Source organism: Leptonychotes weddellii, chromosome 1 (genome assembly GCF_054177405.1).
Source record: "Leptonychotes weddellii isolate Sample4059 chromosome 1, ASM5417740v2, whole genome shotgun sequence".
In the NCBI taxonomy this organism is placed as follows: Eukaryota; Metazoa; Chordata; class Mammalia; order Carnivora; family Phocidae; genus Leptonychotes; species Leptonychotes weddellii.
The window spans coordinates 64499380-64508460 of record NC_138369.1 but is presented as its reverse complement, the minus strand read 5'-3'; the positions used below and the strand labels follow the sequence as shown (position 1 = coordinate 64508460).

The 9081-nt window shown below is 38.5% G+C and overlaps 1 pseudogene; it reads right to left on the bottom strand.

Moving 5' to 3' along the window:
- Positions 1–8577: 8577 nt before the first annotated feature.
- LOC145717109 (importin subunit alpha-1-like) overlaps positions 8578–9081 on the bottom strand; it is a 1911-nt pseudogene continuing 1407 nt past the window's right edge.

Genomic DNA, 9081 nt, shown 5'->3' with positions numbered 1-9081 from the left:
TTACAGTGATTTGCAGTTCCCCAAGATATTTCAGGTACACTGGCTCATTTGAGTCTCACCACACATCTGTGGGCAGGCATTACCATCACCACTTTGCTGATGTGGGAATGTGGGTTCAGATAGGTTGGGTGACTTGTACGGAGTCACACAGGAGACAGTACTTTGTAGTGGTTCAGAATATGGGCTCTGAGGCCAGGCTACTTGCAGGCAAACTTCTACTCTGCTTCTGTCTGACCATGTAAACTTGACTTCACACTTCTCTGCTGCAGCTTTCTTATCTATACAATGGGTTTATTGTCAGGATTAATGCCTCGGGGGTTTACTGTCAGGATTAAATATAAAGCACTTAGAATAGTCCCCAATACTGGATGCCTGGGTGGCTCAGCCAGTTAAGCATCTGCCTTTGGCTCAGGTCATGATCCCAGGATCCTGGGGTCGAGCCCCACATAGCATCAGGCTCCCTGCTCAGTGGGGAGTCTGTTTCTCCCTCTGCCCCTCACCCTGCTCATGCTCTCTCTCTCTCAAATAAATAACATCTTAAAAAAAAAGAACAGTGCCTGATACTATTATGTGCTATCTAAACATTAGCTGTTGTTATTGCTGTTATACTTATCATCATAATTACTTAGCATAAATAAGTGACAAAGCTAGGATTTATTCTCAGATGTGGTGAGCGTTCCAAGGATTCGAAGGTATCTAGTAAATATAACTATCTTTCTTTGTCAAGGATCTATTTCTCAACCAAAAAGTATCAAACATACTTTTGATGATAAAAGAGAGCTCAAGGGCAAATTAATGCTATTAACTTGAGGAAAAGCTATTGTAGAGAAGATAGTGACTATGGTTCTTTATGAAGTAAATAGCACAAGCTGGTAATGAGCTGAAGCATGATTTTGATCTGATGTAGAGAAATAGTCCTGATAGTGGAGAAAAGGGGTTCTTGAGGAATGTGACAGATTACAGAAATGACCACAGTCCAGCACCTTTCCTTGTATTGGTGGACTTGTGAGATGGCTTTGCAACTCCTCCCATCAAGAGGTGGAGCCTACCTTCCCTGCTAGTGGTTCTAGGGTGGCCTTGTGGCTTGCTATGGCAAATAGAATGTAGTAGAAGTGATGGTTTGGAAAGCTGCCCAGTTCGCCTAAGCTAACCTGCCAGAGGATGAGAGTGCTCCCCCTGTCTCAGGGGGACAGCCAGCCAATTCAGGAGGCAACCATCTAGCTCACTAGTACCCATGTGCTTAGGTACTACGGGTACATAAGCAAGCCTGGCTGAGTCCAGAAGAACCACCCAGCTGAGCCCAGGCCAGATGGCTAACTCGCAGAAATATAAACTAATCAATATTGTGGTTTCAAGCTGCCAGGTTTGCGATGGTTTGCTACGTAGGGAAGCTCACTGACACTGGGAGACTGTGGCATCGTTAACCCTAAAAATTATTGAAGACCCTATCGGTACCTCCCTTTGGGAACTATTTAGAAAAAAATGATATGGGATAAGAGAATGAAACAGGAGACTTTAGAGGTTTTGTTCCAACACACATGTTTCTCTGAGTTTGTTAAATGGAGGTTTAGGCTCCAGCTAAAGGATTATTTTCTGTCCATAAGCAAACAACATAATGTTTTAAGTATGCATTCAATAAACATTATTGAGTACCTACTATGTGCTAAATGTTAAGAAAATAAACTGATTTCTTTACTAAAAATATAAAAGATAAAAATTGTGTCAAATATAATTTTGACTATATTTGGTTCACTAGATGACATTCAAGACTATGGTTTGTTAAAAGAAATAGATTACATTCCATAGCAGTCATGTAAGCTGAATGACAATGTTACAGGAAAAACAAATAAGTTAAAAGATGTTTTTAGAGCATATGCAAATAGTTTACATATCATAACTATAATAATATGTATTTGTCAAAAGTTGAAAATCTAGAATCAGACATTCACGCAGATGTCAGGCCTTGTCATCATTTGATTTTCCCCAGTACAATTTGGTAGAGTGCATCCAGACCCCTAAACTTGACTTTGGCCAGAAAAATATGTACCAATCAATACCTCCTGTCATACAAATTTGACACATAAAGTTTGAGCTACCTCACTGTCTCTTTTCTTTGGCATTTGGTAACCTTCATTTTATTATAATTCCCATTCTCAAGAAATTCTTCCTCCTTTACTCATGTTCTCCTCTGTATTTGTCTGCTGTTGTTGGGGCCATTGCCCAGCCCCCTCTACCGACCTTGGCAGTGGTGCTTTTATCAACTGTGGCACCATGCTGGTTTGGGGCCAACCTCCTTCCATTCAAGGTGCAGCAGAATGGCATGAAGCCCTCTCAGATTCCTCACTGTTGGTTTCATATGGAAGGCTTAGTGTCTGTCATAGTTGCAGAACACTTATTCAGTTTTTCTGATTGCCTGGAGCATAACACAAAACCACAGTTTTCTCTCATTCATTCATTCACTCATTCATTCATTCATCCACTTGTTCATTCACTCAACAAATGACTATTGACCCAGGCAAAATGCTGGGCATTGGGAGATACACATGGCAGCCAAATATTAACTTGAGCTTTGTCCTCATGGAGCTTGCAGTCTAGTGGGAGAGACAGACCTTTGTCAAATAATCACAAAAAAAACCCCCAAAACCCAAGTGTAAAATTGACCCCAGGGCAAGTGCCACATTTATAGTTGCTGAGGTCAGAAAGAGCTTTCATGAGGAAACATCACTTGAAGTGAAATGTGAAGCCCATGAAGACATCAACCAGGAGAAGGCAAAGTGGAATAGGCAAAGTGCAAAGGCCCTGTGGCAGGAAGAGGCATGAAGAGGATGTGGGAGGAAAAGGTAGCCAGCATGACTGGGATGGAGGTCAGGATGAAAATGTAGAGGGCTCGAGGAACCAAACTGAGCAGGCCTTGTTAACAAGTTTACCTTGATTCCAGATGCAAAGGAAAAACAAAGGAAGATTTAGCAATGTATCCACATGGGCAGTATGGCATTTTGAAAAGATTACTTTGGCTGCAGTGGAAGATAAGGATACATTGAGCTTCTCTTCCATAAGCTGTCCCCCCAAAGAAGCCAGACCCAAGCCACAGCTGAGTCTTTAGACTAGGCAATGAGAAGGAACAACAGATGAAAATGGTCTAAGAAAAGACAAAGGCCAGACTTGGACTAGAAAAGAGAGTAATCAGTACTTTGCCCACCAGCCGTAAGACCCCCATCAAAACATTCTGGGTCATTTGTTAACCATGCCGATTTCGTAGGCCCCATCCCACCACTTCGGAGTCAGAATCCATGGAGGTGAGACCACGGTAATGTGTCTTCGTGTTCTGAGTCACCCATGACTAAAAATTATGTTGCCTAAGTGGACAGGGAAGTTGGAAAATGATGAGGTTGAAAGTATTCAAAATCCCATCCACTCCTCAGCCTGAGCTTGGAGCAAATAAAAAGAAGAAAAGACACAGATGCATCGAAAGAGCTTTAACCCGAGTTCTTTTGCAGGCTGAGTCAGCCCAACCTCCATGCATCCCGGAGCTGGTCAGGAGCACTCTCTGCCTGTTTCCTCACCCAGCACCACAATGCCAAAGCCCCTTGCAGCAATTAATGCTCAATTCTAAACTAAGTGTGTACGTTGATTCCTATTTTCTTTACACACTGTGATATCAAGCATCTTACCTTCATTTCATTCTGCTTTCATTCTCCCAATTGAGACTTGCTCACAATACTTTCAATCAGGGGGCGGCAAATTACAATCCATGTGTTAAATCCAGCCGTCCCCTGATTTTGTATGGCCCAGAAGCTAAAACAAAAACAACAACAACAACAACAAAACAAAAACAGAAACCATAAGAAGACTACTTTATGACATAATAAAACTATATGAAATTCAAATTAATGTCCACAAATGAAGTTTTATTGGGGTCCATGACCATACTTGTTCATCTATTTATTATCTATGGCTGATTTTGCTCCATACCTACACTACACAAACAGAATTGAATAGTTGTGATAGAAACCATATGGTCCGCAGAGCCTAAAATATTTATTATCTTTTTTTTTAAACAAGATTTCTGACTCATGCTTTAAGTTTGCTTTTTAACCAATTTGGTCAAATAGCTAACAAATTGCCAAGGTCCTATGAAGCAAATAACTAATTTGTAATGTAAACAATTGCCCCATCATTGCAATCCTTCATAAGCTTGACTTTTCATATTGAATTTTCTCAATGCTAGACATGCCTTTATCCCTATGTACTAGGGCTAACTTACTGTTACTCAGGTGAATCAGAAAATGCATGACTTTGTAAAGAATCTAATGTAATTTTCAGTCCATAATTATGTATATTGCTTATGCTTCTCCAGAATTAATAAGACAAAACGAGCATATAGTCCCTACTCCAATTCTAATTGATTTATCTGAAACAGAATTAATTACTTTTGGCTTGAAACCCACTCTGGTTTATATTGTACATTTGAATGATAACATTTTATGAATATGCAAAATGCTTTTGGAAACGGTAAAAATCAGATAATTCACACCAATGACAAGGAGGCCCAGTACAGATTAGCACATTTCTTGGGAGGAAGGATTAATTGAAAAAAAAAAATGATGTAAGTTTACTGACTTGCTCTTCAAACTGTGCCCAGAGAGACACACACTGTTGACAAGAATCTTTTAGTAAAGATACCATAACATATTTGGTAAACATAATGGGGGTTGCCCTTGCAGGAGACCCCTTTACAGCTCTTGGCTATGAAATCTTGGTGGAGAAGCAAGGTGACACTGCTGGGTTTTCTGTGAGAAGTATTTAGTCTGTGGATTATTAAGGAGGTGAGAACCAGTAAATAAGTAGGGTTAGTCTGCACAGCACTTTGCAAAATTCATTCTGTCTTTGGTGTTCAGACTGCTAGAGATATTCCTTCCCAGATTCAGCTAAACCCCAGGAAATATTTTTTAATCTAATTATTATTTTGCTTGGTTTTGGTTTTGATTTCTTTCTTTTTCTTTACTTTTTTTTTTTTTAATTTTGGTACCAGATGCCACTCCTTATAGCAATAAAATCTTCTAAAGGGGAGGAGAGGAATTGGACTTAGAGAGAGAAATAACAGACTGCTAATAAATAACCTTTGGATGTCACCTTCCCCAGCTTTCCTGGCTCTTAATAGGCCCATGAGAGAGCAGAAAATTTTAAAACCCAGTGGGAAAGGAAATTAAAATTACTTCTACCATGGGCCAGGTCTGACCAATCTCATTAAAGAAAGCAACACACGTTTTCTTCGTATGTCCACTCTTCAACCCATACTGTTTTTTCTAATCAATTATTTGTTTATTCCTTGATGACCAATTCAACAAGTATTTACTGAGCACCCAAGAGGCACCAGTTTAAATCTCCCGCAGCTCTGCAGAAAGGTATAAGCAATGCCTGCTGTATTAGCGAAGGTAGGAGGGGTGCTGTCAGGAACAATGACAATGTCTCATTGAATTAACATAATAAAAGTTTATTTCTTGCTCATGTAAATTTGAGTGTGGAAATTGGGTACCAGGCTCCTTCCCTCTTGTCCCTCTGTCACAATGTGGGGTGTCAGGGGCCTCCACTGTGTTCTCTTCAGCAGACCAGCCCATGAGGGGAAAGAAAGTCAAGGATTATGTGAGAAGTTCTCCATGAACCAAGCATGAAGTGGCGTATGTCATGTGTGCTCCCATTCCACTGGTCAGGGCTTAGTCATTTGGCCACAGGTAACTATAATGAGAAATGTGAGAAATGTGGTCTAACTCTGGCCAGGAAGAGAAGGAAATGGGTTTAGGAAGGAGTTAGCCAGTCTTGGCCATACCTGCCTTCAGAAAACTTGCTGTCTCCCACATTCCAGCCCTGAAGCACTCAATGACATCATACTCGCAGGGGCTACTATTTCGTTCACACTTCACACTGCCCAAGGGTCTGCAATCTTCTAACCTCCTGGCACCATTGCACAGGGGGATAGGAAATGTTAACTTGATTGGCGATCAAATTGATAGGAGATCCATGGCACTCTATGCCACTATTTTAATCTTTCTTTTTTTTTTAAGATTTTATTTATTTATTTGACAGAGAGAGACAAAGCAAGAGAGGGAACACAAGCAGGGGGAGTGGGAGAGGGAGAAGCAGGCTCCCCGCCGAGCAGGGAGCCCGATGCGGGACTCGATCCCAGGACCCTGGGATCATGACCTGAGCCGAAGGCAGATGCTTAACGGACTGAGCCACCCAGGCTCCCCCATTATTTTAATCTTATTAAAGTAAGTAATTATCTAAATCTTATTCAATCCACTCAACCACTCTGAAATGTAGGTTTCATCGTCAACATATTTCCTGTGACAGATTCAGAGAGGTGAAAATCCTTCCAGAGTGACTAGGATTTGATCTCAAGTCCCCTGGATCCTTTGTCTAGAGCACTTCCACTACACTGCTAGTTTCCAGTCTTGAGTCTTTTGTACCTCATGGGCGTCCTATTTACCATACACCCAGACTAACATTCCTATTTAAAACATCCACTCATGAAAACTTAGCCTTAACCGAAGTGATGCTCTCTGTTGATATGATATGAAGGTACTATATTTTCTGGTGCATATTTCATCAATGGTCAATACCTCCCACCTTGGCAATCACCTGATTGCCTTTATTCTCATTATTTTTAATTTAGATGACATTGGGTACATTTAGGGTGGTATGGCCATAGACTCATTATTTGTCATTTAGGGTAATAACCTGATAAATCATTCTCAGCAAGGAGAAAAGACCAGAGTTGATCCTTCTGTGACACTTTCCCTGGGGTCTTCACATTTTTAAAAAGCTATGTCAGATTTAACCCAGAGAAAGGGTCCCTATAATGATATCCCTCAAATTAAAACCACCATAAGTTATCATTTCAGAGCCACTAGAATGACTAAAATTAAAAAGACAAATTTAAAAAGTGAATTTGACAAGGATGTGGAAGAACTGGAACTCTCATAAATAGCTGGAGGGAATGTAAAAGCGTATAACCACTTGGAAAAACAACGGGACAGTTTTTTTTAAAGGTTAGCATACATCTATCCCTGACCCAGAAATTCCACTTGTAGGTATTCACCCAAGAGAAATGAAAACATATGTTCACATACACACAAAAAACCCACAATACAAAATGCACAAATATTCCCAAACATTTTGCTATTGGAACTCCTTTAAGTTCTTTTTTTTTTTAATGTCAGTATACTGTATTTTATTTTTTATTAATTTAATTTTATTTTTTTATTATGTTCAGTTAGCCAGCATATAGTACATCATAATTTTTGTTGTAGTGTTCAACGATTCATTATTCTTTATAATCACTGAGAACCAAATTCCTTTCGTTTTTGTCTATTAATATTTACTAAATTAGAAATTAAAACCAAGAAATTTAAAAATATTTATTCATTCATTCACTTAAAAATAACAACAATAAACTCATTACTTAACCTAAATAACACATTTTGATGAAAAACAACTCTATTCTTCAAAATTAAAAAAGAATCAGTATGAAAGTGACACTTTTATATTTTTCAAATTACTCTAATATCCGGTTTAATAGAAAACAGCTGGATTCTCATATCTGCTTCTACATTCAGTCTGTTGTGATATTACATACCATGTAGTCTCTGAAAAACTCTGCTGTTTATGAGAGAATAAGAATGTAAAAGTCAAATAATGTCATTGTTATGAAAATAATTTTCGAGCAGCAGATCTCCTGAACTGGTCTCAGAAATCTCTAGGCCACTCTGAGCCACTCTTTGAAAACTACTACCCTAGAAAACATTCCCACCTACCCACAGGTTTAAGAATGTTTATAGAGTTATTTCTATAATAGGAAAAAGTTGGAAACAATAGAAATGTGCATTTAATAGGAGGATGGATCCATTTCATATGCAAAATATTAAATAGATGTTCAACTAGATAAAGTTACAGATATCAACCTGATAAATTTCAGAAACAATACTGTCTAAAGAGGCAGGTAGAAGAATAACACATAGTATGAGACTATTTTATAAAGTAAGAAAACATGAAGGAGTGTTCTAAATGTTATTTACTACATATAAATGTAGTAAAAATCCACATAAGTTGCATGGAAATTATAACCTCTGATCTCTGAGTAATGATTGCCTCTGGATAAGAGAGGGAAGGAGAGAGAGAAATGAGAATAGAAAGCAGTACCCAGGGGTACTTAAATTGTATTTAAAATGTTTGTCTTTACAATTCTAAAGCAAATGTAGCAAACTGCTAAGATCTGACAAAGCTGGGTAGTCAGTACATGGGTAATAGTTATTTTATTTGTTATTCTTTTATGTGAGATTGAGATATCTCAGAATAATATTTAAAAATATCATGTACAAGAATATAAGAGCTTTTGGGAGTGAACTAAACAAATGTATTGATAGTCTATGTTTTAAAGGCTATTCACAATTTTTCTGATTTGAAGAATTTTCTAAAAATCCCCAAACACAAGAATTTAGACTCAATTCTTGCACAGATTTTTGTTCTTAAAACTTCCCTGAATTTGGAATCTTTCTAAATTTTTTATTAAGAAAAGAGTGGAATTTAATCTTTATTTACAGGACACTGCAAGAGAGGAGATTCCACATAGAAATAAGAAACCCACTGAGAGGAGGAGCTTCATACAGTTTGTACAGTTTGGAACTGGTCAAGTAGAGTTTCGTTGTAAAAAGTGCTACAATAACAAAACACATTTAAAAAGAGTTCTTAGTAGAGAAACAGTAAGACAAACTTCTACTAAACAGAGTACACAACAAACAACTTTCTGCCTCAGCTGTACAATCTAAAAGTTAAGAGTCCCGGGAGTGCCATCCTGAACTTGGAACGTATAGCCTTCAGAGGTGGTTTCTGGCACAACATTCTGATCTTCCTCTTCCTCTACAGAGAAATACTTCTCAATCAAGTTTAATGAAGCTTTGTACACAGACTCATTTTCATGGTTTTGTAGAGCTTCAATTTTGTCCAAACCTCCACATTCTTCAATCATTATACTAAGTTTCTCAGTTTCACCTAGTTTCTCAGCAGCCTGAAAGATGTTTGAAA